The sequence below is a fragment of the Triturus cristatus genome, chromosome 3_1 (genome assembly GCF_964204655.1).
Source record: "Triturus cristatus chromosome 3_1, aTriCri1.1, whole genome shotgun sequence".
NCBI lineage: Eukaryota > Metazoa > Chordata > Amphibia > Caudata > Salamandridae > Triturus > Triturus cristatus.
In genome coordinates, this window is record NC_140583.1 from 486,821,342 (window position 1) to 486,838,865 (window position 17,524).

General features: G+C 47.7%; 1 protein-coding gene across 9 annotated transcripts in view; it reads right to left on the minus strand.

The window, feature by feature from the left end:
* TP53BP1 (tumor protein p53 binding protein 1) overlaps window positions 1–17,524 on the minus strand; it is a 956,094-nt gene that overhangs the window by 22,571 nt on the left and 915,999 nt on the right. The window lies entirely within an intron of this gene.

Sequence of the window (17,524 nt, forward strand, 5' to 3'; positions counted from 1 at the left end):
AGGGATGCGGAGGCGGAAAGAAGGTGGGCAAAGTGATGGTCTGCCCGATGTGAAAGGCAGTGATAACCTTTGGCAGAAAAGATGGACGTGTTCTTAGGACAACTTGGCCCGGGTGGACAGAAAGAAAAGGAGGTTTAGAAGAAAGAGCCTGGAGCTCACTCACTCTTCTGGCAGAGTTGATGGCAATCAGAAAAGCAGTCTTTAAAGTGAGAAGACGAAGAGGACAGTTGTGAAGTGGCTCAAAAGGAGCACACATCAGATAGGTCAGAACAAGATTCAAGTCCCACTGAGGCATCACGAAAGGAACAGGAGGGAACATGTGCGTAATGCCTTTCAAGAATCTATTTACAACCGGGGACTTGAAAAGACAAGGCTGATCAGGAAGCCTTATAAAGGGTGAAATGTCCGAAAGATAGCCCTTGATAGTGCCCAGAGCAGAGCCCTACTGAGCCAAAGAAACAAGGAACAGAAGAACCTCTGAAAAGAGGGGCAGAAAGAAGATCCACAGCCTTTGCTGTGCACCATGCCACAAATTTGTTCGACCTGCAGGCGTATACCGTTTTAGTGGAGAAACGCCTGGCTGCCAAGATGACATCACAGACTTCGGGAGGCAGGTCGAAAGAAGTCAACTACCGCCGCTCAATCTCCACGCATGAAAGTGGAGGCTGGAGAGGTTCGGGTGGAGGACTGTCCCCTGCTGCTGCGACAGAAGATCCTCCCTAAGAGGCAGTTGGATCAGGGGATCTATGGCCATGCTGAGTAGCTCGGGATACCAGTATCTTCTTGCCCAATCCAGAGCCACAAGGATGACTTGGGCCTGTTCGCGCCTCATCTTCTTCAGCACTCTGGGCAGAAGTGGTATAGGCGGGAAGGCGTACAACAGACCGCAGCTCCACTCGTGACAAAAAGCGTCGCCGAGTGAGTACCGCCTTGGAAATTCCAATGCACAGAACTGTTGACATTGCGCGTTCTCTTCAGTGGCGACTAGATCTAACCAAGGCTCTCCCCACTGCTGAAAGAGACCTTGCGCCACGTTCGAGTGGAGACGCCATTCGTGATCCATCATGCACCGACGGCTGAGTTCGTCCGCCCTGGCGTTCAGAGAACGTGCTAGGTGTTGAACCACCAAGGAAATGCCCTGATGTTCCAGCCATGTCCAGCGGCGCAGAGCCTCCTAACATAGGGTCCACGACCCCTCCCCGCTCTGTTTGTTGCAGTACCACATGGTGGTGGTGTTGACTGTGAACACCTGCACCACACTTCCCCAGACAGAGGGAAGGAATGCCTTCAGTGCAAGTCGGATCGCCCGAAGCGCCAAAGGGTTGATGTGGAGCCTGGACTCCGCAGGAGACCAGAGGCCTCTGATCTCTGTCTCTCCTATGTGGCCACCCCATCCCAGGAGGGACGCATCCGTCACTACTGTGTGCTCCGGTTGGGGAAGGGAGAGGGATCTTATTTATTTATTTATATTCTTGTATAGCGCAGGAAGTCAACCCCCGAGAGGGTATCTCCGCGCTTACGATTTACCAGAGAGCCGAGATCTTATATTAGTCAGAGAAATAAAGGGGGGAGGAACCTAACAGGCGACAAATAGGAACGTTTTCAAAGACTTCTTAAAGGATTGAAAATTAATAATATTTTTGAGAGCAGGGGGCAATGAGTTCCAAAGGATGGGGCCTTTGTAGGACAGGGCACGCCCTCCCTGCCTGGCTTTTTTTATCCTTGGAACCTGAAGTTGTTGCTGACTGCAAGAGCGCAGAGTATGACTGGGTGTGTAGGATTTGAATAGTTCTTTTAAATATTTAGGTCCATTGCCAAACAAACAACTGTGAATAATACAGCAGATTTTACATTTTACATGCTGTTTAATTGGCAACCAGTGGAGTTTTGTCAAGAGGGGAATTGATGGAGACCTTGGCTGAGCGTTGAGGAATAGTCTCGCAGCCGTATTTTGGACCACCTGTAGTCTCTGTAGTTGTTCTTCATTTGCCGAGACCAGCAGGCCGTTACAGTAGTCCAGTCTACTTATAACCAAGGCTTGGACAAGAGTATTCCTATAGGAATCTGACAGAAATGGGAAGACTCGTCGTAGCAGTCCAATGGCCTGAAAGCAGGAGCCTGCTACTTGGTTTGTGTGCTCTTTAAACAGAAGAGATTTGTCTAGGCGCACACCCAGATTTTTGACAGTCTGTTTAGGGGTTGGGGTTGTTCCTAAATCCGGAGGCCACCATTCCGGAGACCACAGGAGTGTGGCCTCCCCAAACAGCATTACCTCAGTCTTGCCTACACAGGAGTGAATCCATGAGATCTTACAATATCCGCTAAGGGGGCTACGTACACGTTAAATAGTGTAGGGCTTAGGCATGAGCCCTGTGGCACTCCCTTGGTGAGCTCCCTTGAGATAGAATGGTGGGAGCCCAATCTTACCTCTTGTTGGCGGTCTGAAAGAAAGCTTTTCAGCCAAGAAAGAGCCACACCCTCTATACCCCTCTCCCTTAGACGATCGAGAAGTATCTCATGAGACACAGTGTCGAAAGCAGCGGATAAGTCTAACAGCACTAGAATCATTGAATTTCCTCCATCCAGTGACATTTTGATGTTATCAGTCACTGAGAGGAGGGCAGATTCAGTGCTGTGATTGGGCCTGAGTCCAGATTGAGAGAAATCTAGGCCCTCCGTTGCCTCGATGTATTTGGACAAGTGAGTGTTTACGTGTCTCTCTGTCATCTTGCTGAGAAGGGGTAGGAGGGAGATGGGTCGGAGGTCGGTCCATGGAATTGCTGCGTTCTTTCGGATTGGGTTCACTACTGCTTTTTTCCATTCTGTGGGTACAGATCCTTCCCTAAGAGAATGGTTAATCAATGTTTGAATATGGGGCCCGAGCAGAGGTTGCAAAGAGGCAGTTATTTTAGCTGATAAGAAGTCATCTGGGGAACCAGATTTTATATGGCTCATAAGGGAAATGAGATCAGAGTCATTGACTGCTGGAAATGTCGTAAGTGTGGTTTGATTTCGTGTGGGCAGAATAGAGGGGGGAGAAGAGTTATTACTATTTTGAATGGCAGCCAAAAGAATTTTGTCGTAGATCAAATTAATTTTATTTTCAAAGAACAGGGAGATTTCATCGCATAATTGTTGGGAGAAGTCATCAGGGCTTTTGCATGCAGTGGGTTTTACAAATTCCTGAAGAATTTTAAATAATTCCTTGGATCGGTTTCCCGCTTCTGCAAGTTGTTGGGAGATACTATTCTTCCCAGCAAGTTTAATGTTTTTGTAATATTTAGTCTGAGCCTCATGATGTGCTTTCTTATTTTCTACAGTTCGTGTTTTCCTCCACTTTTTTTCCAACCTCTTACATTTTTGTTTTTCTGTTCTAAGCTCCTCAGTATACCATGTTTCCTGTTTGGTGGCAGGGTATTGTTTGTGTAGTTTTAGAGGTGCTATTTTATCGATTGCTTCTCTGAGGGAATTATTGAATTTGGTTAACATGGTCTCTATACTATCTGTCTCTATGGGAGTGGGCTGCTTCCATTCCTTTTGTAATTCCTCTACGGTGACTTTATGCCATTGTCGGCGCCAGATAGGTGGTAGGGAGTTTTTAATTGGAGGGCTTATCCACCTTGGATATTAAAAATTCCACGATGAAGTGGTCGGACCAAATTATTTGAACCGGGGAGGAGCATTGTACTTTGGGGAAGTTGGTGAATACCAGGTCGAGAAGGTGACCACCTATATGGGTGGGCTCATGGTTTTGCAGAGTCAGACCGAGGGAGGATAATTCAGAAACCAAGGAGATTGTTTCAGGGAGTGCGGGATTATCAGCATGGACATTGAAGTCGCCAAGAAGGAGGAAATCTTCTTTTGCTTTGAAATGTGGGGCCAGGAGTTCCAATAATGCCAGGGAGAAGCCAGTAGAGGGCCCCGGAGGACGGTAAACTAAGGCTCCTTTCCAAAATCTATTTGAGGCATATTGCACTTTAAAAATTAATATTTCAAGGAGAGGGCTGTGCTTCTGTTCTAGTGTGATGATCTTCAGATGTTCTTTATGCATGATGGCTAAGCCACCACCTATTTTCTCTGGCCGGTCAAAATGGACAAGCTTGTAACCAGAAGGAACCCCCACAGCAATAGCAGGGACAGTATGGGGTTTCAGCCAAGTTTCCGTTAGGAAGCAAAGGTCCGGTTGAGTAGTATGTATTAAGTCCCATACATCTAGTTGATGTCTAGGTAGGGAAAGAACATTTAGGAGAAAGCGCTTAGTCCCATTAGTCCCTATGGATGGAGTTTGTTCCCTTTTGTCTAACTTCTCAGTGCTGGATTTTATGGAAGGGGTTTGAAATTTGCAATGTATGCAAGAGAAAGGACCCTCAGGACATGGCCAGGAATTGACCCAATCGTGATTCGTAAGCCACCACTGCAATTGTCGTGCAGTGCCCTCGGACAAGTTGCCCTGATGCTGTGCCCACTGGGAATTCAGGTCCCGCTGCAGAGCCCGCATATGCTTTCTGGCATGATTTACCAACAGGATGCAGGAGGCCATCAGGCCCAGCAGCCTGAGGGATATCCTGACTGAAACCCAGGATAGAGGCTGAAAGATCGGAATCATAGCCTTAATATCCTGGAATCGCTGCTCAGGAGGATAAACCCGAAACTGCGTAGAGTCCAGAATCGCCCCGATGAAAGGGAGCCTCTGGGAGGGAACCAGGTCGGACTTCGGCACGTTGATGGAGAACCCCAGCAAATGCAGGAGGTTGGCCGTAGTCTGGAGGTGGGAGACGACTGTCTGGGGCGAGTCCGCCTTCAACAACCAGTCGTCGAGATAGGGGGAAGACTGGAACCCCTGATCTATGCAGATGGGCTGCGACCACCGCCATCACTTTCATGAACACCCGAGGGGCACGGATAAGGCCAAAGGGGAGCACGGTGAACTGAAAATGCTCGTGGCCTACCGTGAACCACTGGTAACGCCGGCTGGACGGGAATGGGGAAATAGGCATCCTGCAAGCCCAACGCTACCATCCTGTCTCCAGGGTCGAGAGCACATAAGACCTGAGCCAGCGTCAACATCTTGAACTTCTCCTTCACGAGGAAGCGGTTGACGTTCCTGAGGTCCAAGATAGGATGCAAGCCCTTGTCCTTCTTGGGAACCAGAAAGTAGTGGCAATAGCAACCACGACCTACTTCTGGCACAGGAACCAGCTCGATGGCCCCCTTGGCCTAGAGGGCCGTAACTTCCTCTTGCAAAAGTTGCAGATGATCCCCCGACATGTGGTGGTACTGGAGTGGCATGGCTGGAGGAGTAGTCTCGAAGGGGAGGGAGTAGCCCCTTCAGACAATTTGCAGCACCCACCTGTCCGATGTGATGGTGCGCCAGTGGGGGAGGTGATGGCGAATCCCGCCGCCCACTGTCGTTTGATGGGCCTGAAAGCTTGGACTAGGAAGGCTTTGAGGCAGATGCTGCAGGTATGGAGGTGGACTGAACCGCCTGCTGGCCCTCTGCCCCACCACGGCGGGGCCCACGTCCACGGCCGCCTCTAAGTTGGTTCTGCGGCTTGTGGATGAACGGACTTGTTGGGGCGCCCCTTCCGTGGCCACGAAAGGGACGAAAAGCAGAAGTGGCCGTGGATAACCAGACTCTCGGGGGTGGGTGGACAGAAAAGCATGGTCGCCCGACCCGGGAGTTGGCGTCTGGCCACATTTCCTATCCACAGGAGCCCCCGTGGTGTGCCTGGACCAAGTGCCCATAAGAACGTCAGTCAGTGCTTCATTGAACGGCTCCGAAGAGCATACTGCCAGATGGAGCACCTCAGTGAGGTTAGTCCTCAGGACCACCGTAGGGAGTACGAGGTTAAGGGCCTCGGCTGCCCTATGCAACACCACACTAAAGGTTGCTCCCTCCTCCTAAGCCACCGAAGGAGGAGAAAGGAAGCCAAGGTCAGGCGATTGGTCAAGACCACTGGCATCCCCTAACTCTTCTGCCCAGTCCTGATCCAACTCACACTGCTGTGTGAGAGGGTCCTCAGACCCCTCCCAGTCCTCCCCTTCCTCCATGGCCTGAGGAACAGGTCGAAAAGATGGAGGCTGAACATAGGAATAGAAATCCCCCATCGGCGTCAGAATCCGCGTCGAGCGAAGCTGGGCCGGAGCCGTGTACAGTTCGGGGCTGAAACCGGGGCCGACGTCGTCACAGGCAGTACCGGGGCAAGGACCCCCAGCCGGGCCTGTGGGGCCCAGAGGCGCACCGGCGGGGGCCGACGGCCCAAAAAGAGCAGCCATGGCTGCAAGAAAGTCTTGCACCTGAGCCGGAGTCGCTCCCGGAAAGGGTGGGTAGCCCGGGGTCGACTGCACAGCGACTGCCGAAGCCGCGGGGGTGGTACAGCCCGCACCCTCAGCCGCATCATGCGACCAGCGAGGGGGAAGTCGGAGAACGATGACGCTTCGACTTCTTCTTCGAGTGCCTCGACTTACCTGACCCTGAGTGCGAGGACTTGGAACCCAAAGAATGGTGATGGTGGCTCCGCGGCTGGTCCCTCGACTTCCTCCGCGACCGGGACCTCGAACGACACAGAGCCGACTGCCGGGCTTCCAGCAACTTTCGGGACCGCTCCCGCAAGTCTTCGGCGCCATTACCCGACAGTCGGAGCACGACCTGGGGTCATGGTCGTGCTCCAGGCAGTAGAGACATACGTCGTGGGGGTCGGTCACCAACATCATGCGGCGATTAAAACCGGGCATCCCTACTCTGCACTCAGACTCGAAAAATGGAGACAAAAAATCTAAAAAAACTCAGTCAAAAAGTGACTTGGCGTACTTGCTCTTCCCGGATCTGCGCTTGCTGGTGCGGAAAAAGCAAGAACTGACGTCAGCACGCGAGGGCAGCGTCTAAGTAAATGCCGTGAAGTCATCCCAGCGACCACGACGCCAACGACGGACATGGAGCCGCATAATGCCACCTTCCGACGCGCAGGTGTACTGCTGACGAAAGCTTTCCGGATCCAGTCTGACGCCTGGGAGTAATTCTAAGGTAAGGAATCCATCACTAACGTGTTTCTTTCAGATGTTTGACCAGTTCTGAGCTGGGGTTTGTAAGTAGGAGTTGGGTGTGAAAAGTGAGATAACTGTACCAGAGTTTCTTCGACGAGTGACCATATCCATATGTTACATTTGTCACCTTTCCATTGCCACAATGTTACACAAGGGTAATGTAACATTTAAGTATACGAAAGCGCCCAGTATAGCCTCTTTGTATGTGGGACAACTAGAGGAAGAGCATATCTGGACCCCAAACCCCTATTCTGACAACATAAAGGGATGGTGGCGCTACATAGATGACATCTTGGTGATTTGGGAGGGAGATACAGCCACCTTGGTCAATTTTCATACGTGGATAAATCAACTCAATCCACACTTGAAATTTACCATGTCCCATAACCAAGACCAGGTTTCATTCCTGGATGTTAAAATCAGTACAAAAAATGGTGGGGTTACCAGCTCCCTTTTTTCTAAACCAACAGATAAAAACAGTTTACTGCATTTTAATAGCGCCCACCCCGCGCCCTGAGAGAAAACTTGCATGTGGGCCAGTTCTTACGAATTCGCAGGAATTGTGCGGACCTCAACGAGTACAAAGCAGAAGCAGAAAATCTGGCAAAAAAATTGGAAGAGAGATCCTACCCAAAGAGGATCATTGGCAAAGCGAAAAAACGATCCCGTAATACACCTAGGGAGGCCTTTCTGGAATCACACCAGAAAGAACAAGTCACACTTATATGTGTAACGACTTTCAATGCATCATCTAATGACATCAAAAAAATTATTAACAAAAAGTAGACAGTCTTGACCTCAAATAAACTGGATTTTGAGAAACCGATGTTCTCCTTCAAACGGAGCAGGAGTCTTAGGGACTCCCTCATACACACTGATTTCCAGAAGACAAAAACAACACACCAACTGACACTATGGAACCAGCCAAGAGTCATGGGCCACTACCCATGTGGCTCCAGTTTGGCCTGTCCTTTTACGTAGCACACAAAATAAATAGACCTAGGCATGCATCATGCATGGGAAAAACGGTCGCACATAAATTGTAACACCGACAAGGTAATTTACCACATCAAGTGCCCTTGCCAACTCATGTATGTTGGGATGACAGGGAGAAAAATAAAGGTGCGTATCAGCCAGCATAGGAACACAATCAGAAGGGCAATAGTATCAACCAGACTCACTGCTCATTACATGGAGAAAAAACATACAGACACAGATCTGTGGTGGACAGTAATCGAGAAGGTGAAGGGTGATGGTGACATGTCCAAAATCCTACTAGAACGGGAACAACAATGGGTCTATAGATTAAAAACCCATGTCTCTGGACTAAACGATTCTATACCGTGGAACCAACTTAACAAAACTAGGTAGCTAATCAAAACCGAGGTGCCAGTCCCATGGGAAGTATTGTATACTAAATCTTTCTGTGAAAAATCCAATAAAAAGCCTGGTGATTTAAAGTACAGATGAGTCACACGGCCAAACAAAACCCTCCAACTTTGTGTCTACGGGCCTTAACAGTTTGATAGGGTAATTATAATGACGAGCTAGGAATAGTTTGTACCTTAATCTTATAGAGTGGCTGCCCTAAATTTAAAGTGAGTCACTCTGGCCAGCTCTACCCTCACAATCTCCATTAAACGTGACAGGACAAGATATCCTGTCCCCATATGGATAACAACCACTTCAAACCACTAATCCAGTCAGTCTTTTTTCTTATATATAAAGTACAATCGACTATTAATCACAGCCCCCACGATATCGCTAGTATCACAGCCATTTACACTTTGGGTTTTATTTGGGACTAGCATTTAGGTTCTAAGAGACCTCTCCAACACCACCGTGATAGTGAGTAACTAATCCTGCTCCAAGGTACCTCGATTTTTCCACCTAAATAGTGACTAACAGAGTCCTGTATTTAGAGTTAGAAAAAACAATCTCGGGGCTGAGAATGCCATAATGAGCCCCCGTGACAGACACAAAACTATAACAAAAGCGATAGAATCGTTATTAGGTTTCCAACTAGATCATTAAGGTATGACCTCTTTAAACCCTACAGACACCAAATTAAGAGTTGGGGGCGATAATTCACCATGAGAATAGTGTTAAACTACTAGCACAGAACTACATTACCCATGACACTCTCAGAAGTCGCGTTGACTCGAACTACGCGACCCCGGGGCTACACGTCACTATTCAATAGTTAGAGTTTCCTTTATAACGGAAGATCGAGGAACACTCGTAACTCCAAGCGGTGGAGCCACCTCCAAGTAGGACGGAACGAGGGGCAGGACCCTTGATGGCGTGAGTAAACACGAAGCTGAATTACGACTATAAGGTATGAGAGAGAGCCACCCCACTCGGGAGTTGGCCTCTATCACTATTCTCATTGTTGTTGTTTGTTCTTTCTCTCCCATCGCAAACTTTGATTTACCGGTTGGGCTTTCCAAAAAACGTATCAAAATTTAAATCCTGATTTTCGTGATCGCTCATATTTCTCTGAACAATCAGAGTTTGACTACAGGGCTACCCCGAAGTGTGGTGAGGTTCCATGAGGAGTTTAAAACTCTCCCAAAACGGGGTAAGGAATGTGCACATATGAACAAGTACGGAGTGAGTGTATGTTTACACATTTTCACAATATCGAGAGATATGGCGATTTTAAGTTTACAAGTTTGGGTGGGTGTGAATGACATGGATGTTTCGTAAATGCCGTATACACACTAGAGAGTGGAAGATGACAGGATGCGGCGATTTCACGCCACAAAAATGGGCATTACAACAATACGAGCGTGTGATATCACACGCAAATTATATAAAGTAGCATACGGTAATTCTCTTCCACTACTCATACCAGGGGGCACTTAGTCTGAAGAAAGTCCAGCACCCTTTACGAGGCTTACACAGACTGAAACATGTTGGCTATAGGGTCTTAGGACCATAATATCCCTACCGACCCAATTTCTATTTTTTATTATCCCTGGCAGATCCAAGAATAAAGGGAAACTGGGATCTGTTGGTGGGTTTTTAATCTTTATCCCCCTGGCCAAAAACATCTCCTTAAGAGCTCCCTGAAAGATGGTCGAGCCCACCCTGACTTCTAGGCGTCAGGGTGTCCCGATGATGAAGCATGACACCACTAGGGTGTGTGAGGGAATATAAAACAAAAGGACACGCCTCCTTTCCCACTCAGTAGTGGTGTTCCATCGGCAGCTTCACATAGGGATTTCCACTTAGTAAAAGTTCAGGGATTGTTCCAGCAGACCTGACCACGTACCAGTGATTGGGAAATGGGGGAGTACTTTTTGGTGAAATAGTAATATTTTTTTCTTCTCGTACTCATGTAAACAGCACACAAACAAATATAATAACTTTTAACGCTTTATGAAACTACAAAACCCATGATGCAGGAAAAAACTTCAAAAGAAATGCAGCACATGACATGAATGTCAAGTCACCGCTCTAAACTTATATTAATTATTCTCATAGCCCAGCCATCCTCTTGCAGTGACAACTTGAAGTATTCACTGTGTACATCTTCCATGTTATTCTAGATTTTCTTTAGCATCCTAAAAATAAAAGCACACTAGACATAACATCACCTACCATACTACCAAGATATTCTCAATTTTAAATATGTCCAATAACGTATTAAGAAGAGTATCCTATAACAACTCAACAGTCCTATGTTCAACATAACTTCATGAAGAAAGGGAGGGCAAGAATTTCTTAAATAACAAGTCACTTTCTTTTTCTGGTCGAGGCTCTATTTAGCCACATATTACTCACCTTCTGAATATTCTGCAGGTGTCAGACTGGATCTGGAAACCTTTTCCGCAGTAATTTGCGTGCAGGTAGGTCGCACCCTGCGGCTCTGCACAGATGCTGTTCTGCTCTGGAAAAGACGTGCAGAGCTGATATAGGCGCCACTCTCATGCAAAGACGTCAGTTGCATTTGTGGCAATATGCACCCCCTGACACAGAGCCCTAATAGCAAACTAGATGTGACCAGTGTCCAGATTACTAGGCTTTGGATCTTTTTAATGGACAGAGTCCAATCTCAGAACGGTAAGGATGGGACAGTTGGTGAAGAATCTGAGGTTAGACAGAGTCTCTACCAGAAAAAGCGTTACTGAAGGTAAGTAACTTGTTCTTCTGATAAAGACTTCTAACAGAAGACTTTCACCTTTTGAATAGATATCAGAGTAGTACCTATTTGAAGACAGATCTGTGAATGGACTCGAAATAGAAGTTTTATAGGATCAAGTGAGTAAGCAAACCTGGCAGTCCAGACTGTAGTGTTTCTTGAAAGTATAGAGTGATGACCAGGTAGCTGTCCAGTAAATGTACAACTCAAGGACTCCGCATGCCAACACGGTGGTAATAGCTTTGGCTCTAGAAGGATGAGCTTGCACTCCTTGTGGTGGCTGGTTTTTGGCCAATGTGTAGCAGATCTTAATTCAAAACACAATGCAGGGAGAGATGGTTCTTTTCTGCACAGCCTTCTCTTCTTTTGCTCTAGCAAAACAGATAAAGAGCTGATCGTCCACCATTCATGTATTCTCTGGTATGATCAATGTAAAAAGCTCAGTGCTCGTTTGGGCTCAAAGTGGTCAAGTCTCTCCTCCTCTTTTAAGGTGCAAGAGGGGGCAAAAACACTGGAACTATGATATTTTGGCCAATGTGGAACAATTTTCAGCAAGAAGGATGTTCACATCTGTAGAACCAGTTGTCCGGAAAGAAACGTGTGTATGGTGGCGTGGCATGGAGCTGGAAGCTAACTCACTTGGTGCACCGAAGTTATGGCTACGAGGAACACAGTCTTAAGAGTAAGAAGCAGCAAGGTACATCTGTGAAGCAGCTCAAAGGGAGTGCACACTAAATATGCAAGGACCAAGTTACGGTTCTACTGTTAAAGGAAGAGGGAGGAAAACGATGCTCTAAACCTTTAAGAAAACATTGCATCCGAACCAGTGATTTAAATAATGAGGGCTGGCTCAGCAACTGTAAAAAGTCCCCAAAAACCCAAAATGCCAGATAATCTGGCCTGGAAAAGGTCTATGGGCCATGTACCACACCTAACCACAAAAATGTCCAAATGGCAGGTGTATACAGTCTTTGCTGGGGGGCATCTCGCTGCCAAGATGAAATTAACCACCTCCAGAAGCAAGTCAAAGGTGTTAAGCTGTCGCTGCTCAATCTCCAGACATGAAGGCAGAGACTGCACAGGCCCAGGTGCAGGATCCTGCCCAGGTACTGTGATATCAGGTCCTCCCAGAGAGGCAGTCAGATCAGGGGACAGATGCTCATGCCCAAGAGCGCTGGATACTATACTCTTGGTACCCAATAAAGGGCCACTAGGATGAGTTTTAAAAAAACAACTTAATTTACCATTTTTCAATGAGTACAATACAGATGTGTTATTGCCATACACCTTGACAAGGTAGTAACAGCAGGCATTTTTTTTAGAGGATCCACACTTAGACTTCACACAAAAGAACATTAGGACATCTTATAAGTGTGCATATATCCCCCTCCCCGAGGCATTCAAAATAAGCTGATAACAGTCTCTTTTCCTGTTAATACAACCCTACACATCTCCAGCGTGGTAATTACAAAACAGGATAAATAAAAATATAACAATTCCAGCTTATCTCACCCCGGTGAGGACTATACCCACCAGCTGCAGTGCTGAAGGGGTAGAGCTAATCTCAAAGAGATCGGTCTTTAGGGGATTCCAAATATCCTTGGGTCTAGATGCGGGGGTTGTATCGTCGCATAAAACTAGCCAGGCCTTCGTTGTGGGGGTAACCTTACTGCCCCATCAAAGTACTATTTCTCTCTTTGCAAGGAGCAGAGCAATGGCTATGAATTTGTGCAACTTCTTGGGGAACCCGTGTACATAACCCAACAAAGCAAACTCTGGCTAAGGGGCAATGTCCTGGCCTGTCATGCACGATAATATCTCATGAATGGATCTCCAATAATCCCCTATTTTCGCACAATTCCATGTCATATGTGTGAAATCAGCATGTGGACCTCCACGCTTAGGGCAACTGTGTGGCCTAGCGGGGTCAATAGAGTTGATTTTCACAGGTGACATATATGCCCTTCACGGATACTTATAGTGAATCAATTTTTGTCCGCTGTTGCGTGAAACCTCCTTGGTCTGGGAACAACAATATGACCAATGTGAATCTTGTATTGGGTGTCTAAATCCCGCTCCTAAGCCTCTCTCATGAATGCTTTGTAAAGTTTAGAGATCAGATGATTTCCTCCGCCCCCCCTTTGCTGGTAATCATTAGCGTTAGTGGCGGGAAGGACTTTGGTCCCAGTGGAAATTCAGCAAGCCGCTCTCTAAGCGCCCCCCGAATTCTACATAAAATGAATTGGTTCATAAAAGTGACTTCACTGAACTAGTTGTTGATAATGTTTGTATGTCTCGGGGGAATCCTCGCGGCAACACTGTTCTCAACGGTGCCGGTAGTACTAGGTCAGCCTCAGGCCTGACATAAGGGATCCGGGTGCCCCGGTGATTCGGGGAGTGCGCAAAGCTGCACTGGGCAACTAGATAATATATCTGAAAGTTGGGAAACCCGAACCCTCCCCTTTTATATGGCAAGGTCAATGTGTCCCAGCCAACTCTGACTCTACCGCATCCCCAAACAAGCCTGATGAGATGGGACCGGATAGTTCTGAAAAAACTATTGGGGAGCGGGATGGGGATCTTGTAAGACAGGTATAAGAATTTGGGAAGCACAACCATCTTGATAATTGAGATTAGAACAGCCAACGAGAGAGTGAGTTTCAGCCAGCAGTCCACCTGCTGCTCTAACGTATACAGAGCTGGGCCGTAATTGAGCAAAATGATCTGTTGAGTATCCCTGTGAATCTGAATTCCTAAATATCTAGCCATCTCATTGCACCACTTCAGGGGAAACTCACAACCCCATTTGACAGTACCGGATGTTAGTGGAAAAATTACCGATTTATCCCAATTTATGCACAACCCAGGGAATCCGCCGTATCGGATGATCTCCCTAATTAGTGGTTCCAAATTCTCCTTAGGGTGGCGAACATAGAGAATGATATCGTCAGCGTAAAATGAGATTTGAAGAGGGCCCATCTTGAACTGGAGGCCTCTGTGCAGATGCCGCTACTGAAAATGTCGGACCAACAGGTATAGTGCGATAATGAAAAGCACCGGAGACAGCAGACATCCCTGCCTGGTGTTGCGAGTAAGTGCGAACTGCGAGGACAGGGTGCCATTTAATCGAAGTCTGGCTGTGGATGAGGTGTAAAGGAGTGCGGTAAGCTTGACAAACCCTCTAGGCATTCCCATCATCTTCATAACTGTCAGGCCATTCCAAGGAGTCAAAAGCCTTTTCAGTATCTAATAAAACAGCAGCTGCAGGGACCTCTGACAATTTTCTATGTAGGACAGCGAATAACATATGAAGATTTAATGCTGTCGATCTATGAGGGACGAATCCTGACTGGGTCGGAGAGATGATACGGTCTAATAAGAGGGCTAATCTTAACGCAATCATTTTAGCGAGGATTTTGTAGTCAAGGTTTAAAAGCGATAATGGTCTGTATGGACCACACAAGTGGATCCTTCCCGGCCTTGGGGAGTTGGATTATTACCGCCTCACGCAACGTGGGATGCAGCTCTTTGCCCTCTAGCGCTACACTTGAGAAAGTAAGGTGCTAAGAGGTTCTTGTAGGCTTTATAAAAATTGTCAGTAAACCCGTCTAACCCTGGGGTAGTCGAACCATTGATCGGATCTATAGCGCTTAGAATTTCCTCCGCAGAAAATGGTTCAGCCAAGAATTCCTGCATCGCTTTATCAAGCCAGACAAGCGCAATTTCCGGTTAGTATTCGTTTAGAACGTCTTCACTGTGAGTTACCCGCGTTGAATACAGAGTAGTAATCCAAGAATTCATCCCGTATCTCCCAGGTGTCTGTCAGCGTCCGGCTACTGGAGGAACGGATGCAGGGAATATAAGACTGTCCAGTCGAAGGCCGCAGGAGGCGCGCCAAGGTGCGGCCGGGCCCATCTCCCTCACCATAGCATCGTGCAGTGGCATATTTGCTTAAAAAAGCGTTTCCCACTCAGCTGCTTCCCTGAATTCTAACAAGAGCGACTATCGACGGCTGCGTCTAGTCGGGTCAGGCTGCGACACCTTTTATTTGTCAAGCGCTTCGAGCTACTGCTCGATGTGAGATAAGGTACCCCTTAAATCCCCCAAGACCCCAGAATGTGCAGAAATACAAACCCCCCGCATATAAGCTTTAAAGGCTTCCGAAAGAATGGCCCACGACTGCAATGAACTCTCATTTAAAGCAAAATATTCTACAATAGCTATACAAAGCTCTGCGTTGAACACCTCATCCATCAACCCCTGACCAGGGAACCTCCACTGTCTCACATTCCTCTGGTCTAGGAGCCCTGACCGCGAGTACCACAGGGGAGCGATCCGAGAACGTGCTGAGAAGATGTTTCGATGTGCTGTACCAAGCCGCTAAATTGGGGGATACTAGCCAAAAGTCTAGTCTAGTCCAGGTGTCATATTGTACAGCGTAGTGAGTATAGGCAGTTTCCCCAGGGCTGCAGAGTCACCACACATATACCAGTCCCAGTGAGTCACACAGCTCCAAAAACGTTCGCCGCGACCACGGCTTGGGGTCAGATGAGCCTGATGTGCTGTCTAGGGCTGGGTCCAATAGTAAGTTAAAATCGCCGCATATGCAAATATAGTCTGCACCTAGCTGCAAGATGTGCGTATGGAGGTCATGGAAGAAGTCTGAGTTGTTAATATTAGGCGCATAAATGCAAACAAACGCCATTCGATATCCCATTAGAAGCCCTGTTACAATTGTGTAACGACCCTCCCTATCATTGCGGAATCTGTCCACCTGAAAGGGCAATCATCTATGTAGCAGGACCGCAGTTCTCCGGGTGTGTGTACTATAGTTCGCAAAGTAGCGATGGGGACCTCAAGAGGAAGCAAAACAGGTGGAAGGTAACTTCGGCAAATGGGTCTCTTGTAAAAATGCGATATCAACCTGATGTCTCTGTAGATAGTGTAACATCTGTTTCCCTTTCCTGATGTTATTAAGGCCTCGCACATTCCAAGTGATCAATGTAAGGTCCGAGAAAGTGGACAATTTACCCCCGAAAGACAAAGGAAATTCAAGCATGGCTGTGTGTGTGAGTAGAAGGAAGTACATAACCCGTCATGGTGCGCAAGTGGAACTAAAAGCAATGGGACCCAAGAAAACAAGCAACCCCACCCCTCACCCCCCTCCCATCCCTGCACATCCCTACGTAGGGAAGATCCCCAATAACAAACCTATAGAATGCATCATGGGAACACAACTTCTGATAAGAAAAAACCAAATAAATGGGATAGTAGATTAAAGGTGATAAAACACTTGGGGCGAGGCAACGCCACGCCGTTTACCCAACTTTGCATAAGCATTGACAGTATAGACCTTGCCCTAAGAGCAATAAAGAATAGAGAAATTAGCCTTAGCATACAAATTACAGCAACTTAGGTCATTCAGATGAAAAGAGTTCCCCGCTAACCACCGAATCCCTATGCGATGGAGCCTCTGGAGGGGTCTTTGTTCTTGCCGCCAGAGCTCACTTTGCATTCTTGGCAAAACTCCTGAACTGCGGAGGGGGGTGTCGAAAACTCTAGATCTACTGTCCACGTCTACCCGAAGGCGCGCCGAGTAAATCATACCGTAGTGAAGTCCCAAGTTGCAGGGCGTGGCCTTCGATCCTGTGTACTTTCTTATCGCCTCCTGGACCATAGATGTGAAGTCAGGAAACAGAGCTATAGTTGATCCTTGCCAGGATGTGGTGCCATTTTCTCTTGCAAGCCTGAATACTGTATCCCAGTCCTGGAAATTCAGGAGACTAGCAATTATGGGCAAGCAATTATGGGCCTGGGAGGGCATCCCGGGTTGGGGTGAGGACCAAGGGAGCGGTATGCCCACGTCACTAGGAAGGTGGCTGTGAAAACATCTTTGCCGAAGAAGTCAGTGAGCAAGTTATCAACAAATGAGTCCATTCGCCCCGTGTTTGTGGACTTCGGAAACCCTAGGATGTGAATGTTGTTGCGCCTACTGCGCGCTTCAAGGTCCTCGTTCTTCATAGCTATGGATTTAAGGGTCTTCTCCATTCGGTCTATTCGTTTGGTGGACTGCGCAGCTCCATCTTCCAAGTTCGACACCTTACCTTCCCCATTGTCCAGACGCTTTTTCGGGACATCAAAACACCCATCCAACGCCCTGAACCCTGCTCTAAGCACTTGCATCAGCGCCTCAGAGTGGTTGGGGGGTGGGGGGGAAACTGACCGAACTAGCTCTCACCACTCTCCTCTCAGCCATGCTGGCGGCAGAATCTGCAGGTGTGGTGTCCGGGCTGCCAAATTGTACTAGATGTTGTTTTGGGTCCTTGCGTTCGA